This window comes from Pseudophryne corroboree, chromosome 6 (assembly GCF_028390025.1).
Source record: "Pseudophryne corroboree isolate aPseCor3 chromosome 6, aPseCor3.hap2, whole genome shotgun sequence".
Lineage (NCBI taxonomy): Eukaryota > Metazoa > Chordata > Amphibia > Anura > Myobatrachidae > Pseudophryne > Pseudophryne corroboree.
In genome coordinates this window covers 571,719,697-571,733,615 of record NC_086449.1, presented here as the reverse complement: position 1 = coordinate 571,733,615, position 13,919 = coordinate 571,719,697, and the positions used below count along the sequence as shown (strand labels likewise).

At 44.1% G+C, this 13,919-nt stretch overlaps 1 protein-coding gene across 1 annotated transcript in view; it reads left to right on the top strand.

The window, feature by feature from the left end:
* The window catches only part of ANO4 (anoctamin 4), a 416,268-nt gene that overhangs the window by 51,876 nt on the left and 350,473 nt on the right, over nucleotides 1–13,919 (top strand). The gene's annotated exons all lie outside the window — the stretch shown is intronic.

The window sequence follows — 13,919 nt, the reverse complement described above, 5'->3', positions numbered from 1 at the left end:
GGTAATGGTTAATGAATAGTGCAAAACAGTGGCAGGACTAGCGAGCGGTGGGCCCAGGTGCGACAAAATGCTTTGCCCCCCCCCCCCCCCCCCCCCATCCCAGCCAAGTCCACCCCCTCACCCCTGTAGAGGATCTGGTGAGGGGGACCTGCTCAGGGCCAGAGAAATGGATACCTAGCGACAGTGCCGTAACTAGACATTTTAGCACTGTGTGCAAGAAACGGCATCGGAGCCCCACCCCTGCATGCAAAACAGGGGCAGTGTGCGCCGTAGGCGTGCGCAAAAATACATAGTGGCGTGACTTCGTGGGGAAGGGGTGTGGCCACAAAATAATACCAATTCATAAAACGGTGCACAGTAGTCTCCATTATTCAAATTACGCCGCACAGTAGCACCACTACACCAGGTAGAGACCCTTTTAAACCTTACGGCGGACAGATTCCTCTTTTTACACATTACAGCAGACAGCGTCCCCTTTTTACACATTATGGCAGACAGCGTCCCCCTTTTTTTTACACAACGGCAGACAGCGTGCCCTTTTTACACATAGCGGCAGACAGTGTGCACTTTTTACACATAGCGGCAGACAGCGTGCCCTTTTTACACATAGCGGCAGACAGCGTGCCCTTTTTACACATAGCGGCAGACAGCGTCCCCTTTTTACACATAACGGCAGACAGCATGCCCTTGTTACACATAGCGGCAGACAGCGTACACTTTTTACACATAACGGCAGACAGCGTGCCCTTTTTACACATAACGGCAGACACCGTGCCCTTGTTACACATAGCGGCAGACAGCGTACACTTTTTACACATAACTGCAGACAGCGTGCCCTTTTTAAACATAACGGCAGACAGCGTCCCCTTTTTACACATTACGGCAGACAGCATGCCCTTGTTACACATTACGGCAGACAGCGTTCTCTTTTTACACATCACGGCAGACAGATTCCCCCTTTTTACACATTACGGCAGACAGATTCCCCCTTTTTACACATTACGTCAGGCAGATTCCCCCTTTTTACATATTGCGGCAGGCAGATTCCCCCTTTTTACACATCACGGTAGACAGATTCCCCCTTTTTACACATTACGGCAGGCAGATTCCCCCTTTTTACACATCACGGCAGGCAGATTCCCCCTTTTTACACATCACGGCAGACAGATTCCCCCTTTTTACACATTACGGCAGGCAGATTCCCCCTTTTTATACATTGCGGCAAAGATTCCCCCTTTTTACACATTACAGCAGGCAGATTCCCCCTTTTTACACATTGCGGCAGGCAGATTCCCCCTTTTTACACATTGCGGCAGGCAGATTCCCCCTTTTTACACATTGCGGCAGGCAGATTCCCCCTTTTTACACATTGCGGCAGACAGTCCCCCTTTTTGCACATGGAAAGAAAGACAGAAAGAAAGAAAGAATTATACTTACCCTCTCCGCTGGCTCAGGCTCCTCGGTGCAGCTTCTGGCAGAGATCCCGGGCAGGAGAGGAGGAGGAGGAGGGAGGTGGAGGAGGGAGCCGCAGCATCGCTGTGTTATTGGTGGAGGCGCTGCTGCTGCTGCTGCTGCTGTCCCTCTGCTTCACTATAGGCTGTTCTCGGAAGACAGCCTATAGTGAAGCAGAGGGACAGCAGCAGCAGCGCCTCAACCAGTAACAAAGCGCTGCTGCGGCTCCCTCCTTCTCCTTACCCCCGTGCCCGTGACCGCTGCGCTCCTCTCCGACTCCTGTGTCCTGCGGGTGGCTGTGTGCTGCGGGCAGTGGTTGCCCGCAGCACACAGCGTCATGTAATGAGTCAGTTTGACTCATTACATGCTTTGGGCCCCTGGACAGTGGCGGGCCCCAGTGCAACGCACTGGTTGCACTGGCGGTAGTTCCGCCTCTGATGCAAAACCTGTTCAGGAAAGTAAGAAAAAGAGCAAATGTGATTTATTTAAACTCTGGCCGAGCTTGTGCTGTAATATCACTAGTTTTAAAAATGAATCTAATGAACTCTTCCAAAAATGCTGCTTCATCCTGTCATCCCTTTTCAAAAAATCTCTCCACTATTCAAACTAGGAATTAAAATTTCAAGAGCGCCACCACCATAAATATGATGGTTAATCTTGATTGAGATGGGGCAATGTAGTCATCAACCCACTTCAATTGCAATTATTGTTGTGATAAGAGGTAAAGAGTGACTTGAAATCTAATACCTTGCTGTACAGGTCAGACATGCATTGTTCCTTTTCCCAGGTATCAGATGTTGCTTCTCTTCTGCTGTTGTGTATATATCTCTCTGCTCAGCAATTAACAACCTATTTAAGAGCTATATATAAATGAAAGCAGACATGGTTTGTGACTTGTTCGACCTTCTCATATTCTTCATTTATAGGTTAAAAGTTTATTGTGATAACTATGCCTCGTTACTACTCTGTAGTTACCATTAATTGGTATAGTAGTTGCTGACATCAGTTAATTGTATTGAGGCTATGCAGGACATAAAGATTCACTACCACTTACTTTTACTAAAGTGCGTCTCTCTCTATCCGGACTCTGTGGCTGCATTGTGCATATTCAGCTATAAGAGAAATAATGTGGATGAGGCTCTGATCAGTACAGTGAACATGTAAAGACTTATTATAGATGCAATGGATAAATTAGTAATACAGGTGTAGATCAATCAGTCTGTCAACCTATTAGGGGTGAGAATCAAGAAAGCAAATGGCTTATTGACTAATATAGCGTACTACTAGTGTACATATTTTTTTAACTGATAGTAATTAACTGTCACAAGTATACTTTACAAATTATGACCTGATCCAGAGTCCCTATCCTTATAGTCTCCGCTATCAATCTTCACCCTGCTAAATGAACTGAGACAAGTGTCCTGTGAGATAAACCTACATAACTTTACATATTTATATTAATTGTAAACTAAATATGAGTGTCCGAAAATGATTGGTTTTTAAAAGTATCTGGTAATCATGTTTGTGCAAATTCTAGAATAGTAGGACACGTGGCTGGGTATTATCTGTTGTCCATGTTATTGAAGGATGAATTGTGGCAGGTATTTCTCTTCCGAATCCTAATCCTAATACTTTGGGGGTGTTCCTCCTCCGAGAACTTCCCATTTGCGCTTTTCTGGGTTCTTGTATTTATAGTACATGGAACCCTGTTGGTTAATAGTATCCGGTACATTGGTACCAACAGAGCTGCTGTGTCAGTCCTCCCCTGATGCAAAGAAACTTGAGCAGCCTCAAAGGTGATCGGCAAGGTCTCTGCTATATGCAAGTGTTAGTGCCCACTAAATAGAGTGAATGGTATGTTCCTTTAGGGAAAGAATCCCCACCAATGTGCTATTAATACGAAGGAGGGGGGGGGGGGGGGGACATCCACTTATGAGAGAGTGCTGGTTTAAATGGTTGTTTACGGAATCTTGTCCCTGGTAATGTCTTCATTTTTCACATGTTGACAGTTCCGTACTACTTCACTTTTATGGGGCATAAAGTATACCCAGTAATCTGTTTATTGTGTTTGTTGTATACATTGAGACTGAGGCATACAGTATGCCTTCCTAGCTGCACAATGAGCTCAAATGATGATAATTTTGGCAAGCACAGCTTAATATACAAAACTAACAGCATTACAGAACAATATTTGTAAGGCCTGATTCAGAGTTGCACGTAAAAGCCGTCATAATTACGTTTGGAAATAAATGTGGATCTCTGCCTGTATTCAGAGTCAACCACATCTGTGTGGGATGAATTTGACATCCCGAGGTCAGGTTGTCTGTGGTCATGTGACAGACACCGAAATCCCGACACCACTCATGAGACGGGCGCCAACAACCGACATCCCAAAGGTGAGTATCGTAGTACGGGTTAGGGCCCAGGCGAAGGTTAGGGTTAGGCACTAGGGAGGAAGGCGTTAGGGTTAGGCAGTAGGGGGTGGCTAGTCATACCCACCCACCCCCCGAAGGGTTAGTCATAGCCACCCCAGGAGGATTAGGGTAGCTGGCAATTGAGTCTACACAACCACACCACAACATAACACATATGCAGTCTACATGTGATGCAGGCACCTAGACTATAGATAAAATAGGATGTTAATGAATTTATGCAGGGCTGTAACTAGGGGTACATGAGCAGAGGCGTCCTCCAGTGCAACCACTGTCCTGAGGGTGCAACTGTCGATTTCCCCACAGCACCTGTATTTTTTTTGTTCACCCTGTACCGTTGCTGCACAGCTACCTGGAGCGACCTTTGGACACTCCGGATGTGTAGCTGTAGTTGTACCTGGAGTTCCTCAGCATGTCACCTCTCATGTTTGGGTGCATGGTCATCCCAGGGCGCCCTGCTCCAGCGCTGAATTGTAAGAAGGGGAAGTCCCAAGTGTGGTTCCATTGATGGTGCCTTCTGGCATATGCTATGGAAATGTCCAGATGTCCTTCAGTTTTGGACAAGTGTTTTTGATTATGAGCCTTATTCAGGCTGGATTGTAATTGCAAAGCTGCTATTAGCGGTTTTTAATTATGATCCTTAGCAATGCAAATGCAGGAGGAGGTGTGATTGTTATAAACTGCGATGCTATCGCAGTTTGGGATGCAGTTTCAGTAAGTCTGACTTTACTCAGACTTGCAGTCGCAGGGAGGCTAGCGATGCCAAGGAAACTGCGACAGCGTCCTTGGCCTCGCCACTCCTATAAAACGGGGGTGGCAGGCCCCTGTTTTCCCTAATGCTGGCTGCTTCCGTCCACCGCCCACCTCCCTCAATCAGTCAGAGGCGATTGCATATCTGAGATGCTAACTCTGGACATGTTCTGCACATCTGGAAACTGCGATCCAACCCAAATAAGGCCCTATGTCCAAGATACTGCTCCTGTCGTCGCCGTTTCCCCTACAACCAAGGGAATTGTACTTAGAGGCTTTTCATAATGCTTCATATACTATAAATTATACACTGCTCAAAAAAATAAAGGGAACACTAAAATAACACATCCTAGATCTGAATAAATGAAATATTCTTATTAAATACTTTGTTCTTTACATAGCTGAATGTGCTGACAACAAAATCACACAAAAATTATCAATGGAAATCAAATTTATTAACCCATGGAGGTCTGGATTTGGAGTCACCCTCAAAATTAAAGTGGGAAAACACACTACATGCTGATCCAACTTTGATGTAATGTCCTTAAAACAAGTCAAAATGAGTCTCAGTAGTGTGTGTGGCCTCCACGTGCCTGTATGACCTCCCTACAACCCACACAAGTGGCTCAGGTAGTGCAGCTCATCCAGGATGGCACATCAATGCGAACTGTGGCAAGAAGGTTTGCTGTGTCTGTCAGCGTATTGTCCAAAGCATGGAGGCGCTACCAGGAGACAGGCCAGTACATCAGGAGATGTGGAGGAGGCCGTAGGAGGGCAACAACCCAGCAGCAGGACCGCTACCTCCGCCTTTGTGCAAGGAGGAACAGGAGAAGCTCTGCCAGAGGCCTGCAAAATGACCTCCAGCAAGCCACAAATGTGCATGTGTCTACTCAAACGATCAGAAACAGACTCCATGAGGGTGGTATGAGGGCCCGACGTTCACAGGTGGGGGTTGTGCTTACAGCCCAACACCGTGCAGGACGTTTGGCATTTGCCAGAGAACACCAAGATTGGCAAATTCGCCACTGGCGCCCTGTGCTCTTCACAGATGAAAGCAGGTTCTCACTGAGCACATGTGACAGAGTCAGGAGACGCCAAGGAGAACGTTCTGCTGCCTGCAACATCCTCCAGCATGACCGGTTTGGCAGTGGGTCAGAATGGTGTGGGGTGGCATTTCTTTGGGGGGCCGCACAGCCCTCCATGTGCTCGCCAGAGGTAGCCTGACTGCCATCAGGTACCGAGACGAGATCCTCAGACCCCTTGTGAGACCATATGCTGGTGCGGTTAGCCCTGGGTCCTCCTAATGCAAGACCATGCTAGACCTCATGTGGCTGGAGTGTGTCAGCAGTTCCTGCAAGACGAAGGCATTGATGCTATGGACTGGCCCGCCCGTTTCCCAGACCTGAATCCAATTGAGCACATCTGGGACATCATGTCTCGCTCCATCCACCAATGCCACGTTGCACCACAGACTGAGTTGGCGGATGCTTTAGTCCAGGTCTGGGAGGAGATCCCTCAGGAGACCATCCGCCACCTCATCAGGAGCATGCCCAGGCATTGTAGGGAGGTCATTCAGGCACGTGGAGGCCACACACACTACTGAGCCTCATTTTGACTTGTTTTAAGGACATTACATCAAAGTTGGATCAGCTTGTAGTGTGTTTTTCCACTTTAATTTTGAGGGTGACTCCAAATCCAGACCTCCATGGGTTAATAAATTTGATTTCCATTGATAATTTTTGTGTGATTTTGTTGTCGGCACATTCAACTATGTAAAGAACAAAGTATTTAATAAGAATATTTAATTCATTCAGATCTAGGATGTGTTATTTTAGTGTTCCCTTTATTTTTTGAGCAGTGTATATTATGTGCCTGACCACTCGGGCCAAAGTTGTAATAGCTAGTAGAACTTGTCTTGCGCTGGATCCCCCTTCACTACATATGGCAGGCTCTTGTAGATGACCCTCCGGACCATGAAATGTACTTATACACCCCTCGAAATACTGCTTGTAAGTATCATAGGTTTTGGGATCACTGGTGTCCGTCTCAATATGGCCTCTACCAGGTCAAGGATATTAGTGTTTTATGAGTAAGCTGTTTATTTATTGTTTATATTTTGTTAGCCTGAGTGTGCACTCCATGGATTGGTTGATATGTTAATACATAATATTGGCTCAGTATCTTATATAATAATAATAATAATAATAATTTTATTTATATAGCGCTCTTTCTCCAATAGGACTCAAGGCGCTTAACAGATACATAGCATAATATAGTACAGAAAATAATGAAGTACATTTTCATAAAATACAGAAGCATGAAGATACTAAAAGGGACATTATGGAAATGCTTGAGTAAACAGAAAAGTCTTGAGTCTACTTTTGAAGGTTTCTATAGTTGGGGCCTCTCGCACTGTGCGGGGAAGTTATATAATTTTAAAATCCGTTTATGACCCTTTTACATTTATTATTATTATTATTATTATTATTATTATTATGTGTATATCTTACATTGACTTTATTATAATTTGTTAAAAATTGCTGTTTTATACACTACCTATTAGATGCCCATGTCTTATTTATTTTTTATTTTACGGTTTGTTACTTTTTCTTAAATTACCAATAAAAATTACTTTACTGAAAAAACAAACAAGGACCTGTCACTTCAAAAAGGAGTTCACCTGCAATACACGAAGTGTATTCCTTGTGTTGCTTATCTCGTAATTTACCTTACCTCCTCCGACACTTCGCGCAGACGCTGGCACTGGGGAGCGCCAACATTGCAGCAGTGCCCCTGTCTCCTGCTCGGTGGTGACCCAGCCATGGTGTGCAGAGTGCAGGTCAGATATATAGATGTATCCACATTTATCTTGACTGTTAATAGGATTAACTGTGACTGGCCAGTCAGACTTAATCCCCTGCTGTAATGACTTAATCCCCTGCTGTATTGTTCTCTGTATTGTATTGCAGTTGAGAACAATAGCTGAAGGGTTTATGCTAATAAATCATGTTGTGACTAGGCACAGAAAACTACTCAAGATAACGGTGGATACATACTTTTATCTGCTGTACATGGTAGCGCACTGCACTGACAGATGGGGGGGGGGGGGCATGGTGCTGGGGGAAAATCACTGTAGAAGGCAGCATCTCTGAGCAATGCACGGTAATCTGTATTTCATTCACTTAACCTCACACCAGGCATTGGCACTGCAAGCCTCTTGTCTACAATTTGTAACCCCAGACATTTTCATTATATTAGACCTACTGTAAGCTGATGGTAATATAGAATTGTGTATATCCATTGTACCAGTCCCACATCTTCCTCGTAGTCCTCAGAAGTCAGTCACTTCTTAGGTTGTTTTCAAGTTTATGGTTACAAGTTATATCTGGTTGGTTGATCCTTTAGCAAGTGTTGTATCTGTCACATTGAGTTCAGTGTTTGTGTTGAGCATTGAGTTGGACAAATTGGGAACTGCTAATGTGTGGCTAAATGTGTAAGTAGCACTATTACTGTGTGGCTAAATGTGTGAGTAGCACTGCTACTGTGTAGTGTAATGTGTGTAAGGGACACTACTGTGTGGTGTAATGTGAATAGGGCACTACTGTGTGGTGTAATTTGAATTGGGGGTACTAGTGTGTGGCCACGCTCCTTCCCCAACAAGACAATACCCCTTTTTCGGCACGCGTGCCATACCTATTTCAAATATGGGGCGTCATCAGTCCCTTACTTTGCCTGGGGCTCTCTGATCCCAAGATACAACCCTGCCTCCTGTCCCTTGCTCCCCATCTGGTGCAAATAAAATAAAGGACAGAGTACATGTCAGCTGACAATGAGGTAAGAACCCCCTCATTTTAAGTCAGAACTCCTCCCCGTCTATAACATGTCTCTCTCTCTCTCTCTCTCTCTCTCTCTCTCTCATTTTTTCTTATTTTGTGTATTTCTTTTTTAATATCTCTGAAATGGTCACCGAAAAGTAATGATTGGTAGCCATTCAGGAACGCTTACCTTTCTTCCAATGAGAAGCAGGGTAAGCAATGAGGCAAGCTTGTGGAGAACGCATTACCGCAATTCCGGTAACTGTATTTAGCACTGTGCAAGTGCAGGCAGGACATGGCGGGGGTGGGGGCAGACAAGCCAGTCATATGAGAGTAGGGGCAGCGGGAGGTCAGCAGTGAGGGTCCCTTCGCTAATATGTGCTGCTGCATGACAGAGCATGGGTGTGGGAAGAGTGAGCCTGTCGTGGGAGGGGTAGTAGCAGCAGGCTAGATAGGGTACAGGCTAGACCGGGTCACTGCTATATAAACTCAGGGAACCTCTCGTGCTAGTGTGTTGCAGTCACAGAAGGAGTAGGGGGCAGGCAGTTTTTTTTTTCTTCCACTTTCTTTCTGGGAACCTCTTCGCTGCTCTTCTCCCCTCTTTATGCTCATTACACAGATGCATATAAGGGAGAGGTTGCTTTACGGATGGGATGCCACTTGTGGGCCAGTGCTTTGTGTATGCCCCCCAGGCTAAAACTTGCCAGCCAGCCCCTGTTAGTAAAAGTCTGGAAGGCGAGTATAAGTTCAGCTAACTAAAAGATCTGATTAATGAAGCTACTATAATAAACCACCAGAGGGCCATATTCTCTTACTTAATACATGATGCTGCTTATTAATTTAAAAAGCTACAATCTGAATTTTTTCTTAGAGTATTCTGTACCAAGGACAGATAATAATAATAATATTATTATTATTATTATTGTTGTTATATTATTATAATCCTTTATTGATATTTCGATAAGATATTATGTGATACTGTATAATAGGAGACCGTTCCTGTTCTACTAGATCTTACAATGTCATTTCTCTATACATAAATGCATGCACAGGTTAGGGCATGTGGACATACCGTACATGCATTAAAGGACACATGCACATTTCATAATTACATATACGCACCTGAATTTATATAATCCAGAGAAAATTAACTAATGCAGTTCATACTCGAAGTTGAAAATAGTTTGACATCTACTCAGGCGGATTATTTATCTGTTTTTGTTTTATTTCCCCAACGGATGGATAAAGAAAGTAAAGGGCTGTAGAACTAGTATGGACAGAGTTTTGTTTATGCGTTTGTATCATTGTGTTATTGTCTTTTTCTTAATAGATTTTTTTATCTTGTGCTATAATGGGAACACTAGGAAAGTTGCCCCTCCAGATGACACATTCTCGTTACTGACCCTCCTGTACAGGCGAACTGTGGACCTGATACAGCGGTGGACACAGGTTTATTCACAAAGGAGTTTTCGCACTTAGCAGATCTGGAAAAATATGCAGCCTTTGGACATGATTATGTAAATCTCTGATGTTTAGAGTTTTGTGCATGCGTAGATGCAGCACTGCGCATGTACAGGTCTCCTTCTTGAAGATCGCATGCCCCCAAGCCGCAGCTTTATTGTTCTACTGAGGCCATTTTGGGAGGGCCAGGTGGTGTGGTTGGCACAGAGCACCTTAAAGTCCTTTATAGCACTGCTACTACTTAATTAATTAATGCAAATAGATTGTGTATATACAGTATTATAAGATGCTATAATCACGAGTCACAGTGGCAGGACATACAGTAAGTGTTGTTTGTATCTGCCCATTATCCTGGGAGATATAGATTGTACTTATATTGCATTGAGAGCACCTCACTTGAATAGATTTCATTACCACTCCCTCAATGTGCAAGTGGTCTGTGATGTTAACCGCAGAATATATAATGTGGTATCAGTCTTTCCTTGGTATTGCCATGAGGCATCTATCTAGAGCCAGTCACCTCTGTGGGTATATTTGTGAATGGAAAGATATAATAGGGCTGACTAGTAGGTATGATTTGTTTCTATTTTTCCTAAGAATTGCTTCATGCACACTACACGCAACATGCTGTTATTGACGTTAACATCTTTCTTATTTCTTATTTTATGCAATTCAGGTTATGGGTGTCTATCTTTGCTTATGACACCTCTGTTAAACACACAGAAAAGCAGACTAGGGTGCCTTTACAAATCTGGTTGGGTGCTCCTCCATGCTCCTGAAAAGGTTGCTGACATTGTAAATACTTTGCTGTGTGCTACACAATATTTCCCTTCAGCAAGATAGGGCTGACCTGTAGCATACATCGAGGAGCCAGGGGTCCTTTTATCGTCTGCAGATGTGAATATTGGGGGTCATTCCGAGTTGATCGCACGAATCTACTTTTTGCAGCCCGTGCGATCAACTAGACACCACCTATGGGGAGGGATTTTTTGCATAGCAAGGCTGCGAACACTTGTGCAGCCCTGCTTTGCAAAAAAAGTTTTGAGCAAAAGAAGACCAGGATCAGATTTACTTACCCTGTGCGACGGATCCAGCAATGAAGGTCCCGGAATTGACGTCAGACATCCGCCCTCCAAACGCCTGGACACCCCTGCGTTCGCCTCACCACGCCTTGAAAACGGTCAGTTGATCCAGAACGCCTCCCGCCTGTCAGTCTTCTTGCGATCGCGGCTGCGATCATTTTTTCCATTGGCGGCGTCGCTGTCGCCGGGCAACAACGTGCGTGCGCAGTTCTGACCCGTTCGCACTGCTGCGACACACTGCAGCGTGCAAACGGGTCAGAATGACCCCCCCATAGAGGAGAGGTGGGAGTTTGGAGACATGCTCACCCAATACGACTTTTATATGTAAGGGCATTATACCAACAAAGTCTTACTGAGCATTTTGTGTGGTTCTAACATTTGAAAAAAAAAAAAAAAATTCTGTAAAAACTAAACCGATTCTTCCTGAGTTATTTTGTGAGAGCTGTTCTTTATCCATCTCCCTCTTTGGTAAGTGTATAAAATATAGCACTTTACTCACCAATACCTGAAGTGATGGAACATCATGTCACACTGTCACATTTCATCTCGGTGGTATAGTAGCGGGGTCAGTTTGGTTGATGGATGCTATGGTACTGAGTGCATGTAAATAGTGCTAACAGCTGAACATTTGCCGCACATATTTCATTGGCCATCATCTGTTGAGTCTCACTGTGCTCTCTAAATGCTTGATTAGTGTCTAACAGTTGAATGTCTAATCTTTCTAACGTGTTAGCGATAGGTGTCTTGTGAACTGAGAAACAGTAGTTGCAAGGTTCGTTTTTTTTCAGATGGTAGGTTACGGTGTTTGTTATGCGTCATCCTGCATACATTTAAATTTTACTTTGTGCAGTTCCTCCTGTGTCCCAGTTCTACTGCCCATTGTAGGGCCTGTTTGTTGTTATGGAGGTATCTCTGGTTCTTGCAGCTGTTTTTGCCTCAATATTCACTGGTGTACTCTCCGCTGAAGGTCAAAGTCAGGAGGATGTCCTCCTGTTGCTGTAGTTCCTCCTCCTAAATTTGAGGCAGGTGTGTTGGAACGGCATGTGAGGGCTCCAGGAATTTGCATACATTTTAATTTTGGATTGCAGTGTTACCAATAGATCCAAAAATAAAACGGCAACAAACATATTTGCCAAAGTTCAATTATAGAATATGGTATTGTGGTTGCTTAATCATGCATTTGTATGTTCTGGAAGGCAAGCCACTGTTGAATGATATCCACAATGACGACAGGTATATATAAATAATAATGGCCTCTGCACTTGTCTGACTGCTGCTAGATGTCACATAGGGACACTTTTGTCTACAGTTGTTCTGATGAAAGATCATCTGCTTTTAAGAATTTTTTTCATGGTGCATTTTGTTTTACTGGCTGCTGTAGACCATGCTGTTATGGTTAAATGATTTCATGTTTTCCTCTGCTACAATTTAGATCTACTCACCAGCTAGTTTTCCATCATCCTCATTGGTTGCTGCCGTGTGAAGGTGGTCTGACACCACTGGGATCGAGCTACAAATATCTATTGTCTTTCTAACAAATCGTACAATTCAAATCCAGTTGTTTTTAAAAGAAAATGCCCTATTTAATGAAAGTTGCCAGAGGATTGTCCAGTTTTTATGTGGGTTAGAGTTCACTGCAAGACGTCACGTTACATAGGAAACTTCTAAATCACTGCCTGTTACATCCAGCGACTTTAAATGCACAATCACTGGAAACTCAATGTAATTTAAGACAACTTAGCTGTAACTGTATCTTATCTACTAGCATACTGTATATAATATTTCAAAGACCTGCAGATCTCTCAATTAAAATGTTTGCTAAAAGAAGAAAAAAAACCATACACCCACCAGCCATAACATTCACACCAGTCACCGTTGAATAACATTGATTTATCTTGTTACAATATCACCTGTTAAGGGGTGGGATTTATTAGCCAGCAAGTGAATATTCAGTTCTTGAAGTGGATGTATGGAAGCAGGAAAAATGGGCAAGTGTCATGATCTGAGCAACTCCGACAAGGGCCAAATTGTGATGGCCAGACAAATGGGTCAGAGCATCTCCTAAACGGCAGGTCTTGTGGGGTGTTCTCAGTATACAGGGGTTGGTACCTACCAAAATTGGTCCAAGGAAGGATAACCGGTGTACCGCTGATAGGGTCATGAGTGCCCAAGGCTTATTGATGCTCATGGGGAGCAAAGGCTAGCCTGTTTGGTCCGATCCCCCAGAAGAGCTACTTTTGCAGAAATAATTACTGCTGGCTATGATAGAAAGGTGTTGGAACACACAGTGCATCGCAGCTTGCTGCATACCGGTCATACTGACCCCTGCACACTGCCTAAAGCATTTACAATGGGCATGTGAGCGTCCAAACTGGATCCTGGAGCAGTGTAAGAAGGTGGCCAGGTGGTGAAGCACATTTTCTGTTACATCCTGTGGACAGCTGGGTGTGTGCATTATTTACCTTGGGAAGAGATGGTACCAGGATGCACTACGGGAAGGAGGCAATGTTCTGCTGGGAAACCTTGGGTCCTGCCATTCATGTGCATGTTACTTTGACACATACAACCTACCTAAACATTGTTGCAGACTAAGTACACCCCTTCATGGCAATGGTATTCTCTAATAGAAGTGGCCTCTTTCAGCAGGATAATGCTCCCTGCCACACTGCCAAATTATTCAGGATTGGCTTGAGGAACATGACAAAGAGTTGACTCTATAGTTCCCAGATCTCAATCCAATCGAGTATCTGTGGAATGTGCTGGAAAAACAAGAGGGAGAAAGAAATAGTGGAGGGAGGAGAGGGATATGGGGAAGGAAGAACGGGCAGTGAGATTTTGTGTGTATGTGTGTTTTATGCTAATTGTTGTGTGGATATGTGTTTCACTGTAATGTGTTTTGGGAAGAGGAAGCCAGATACATCCTCATT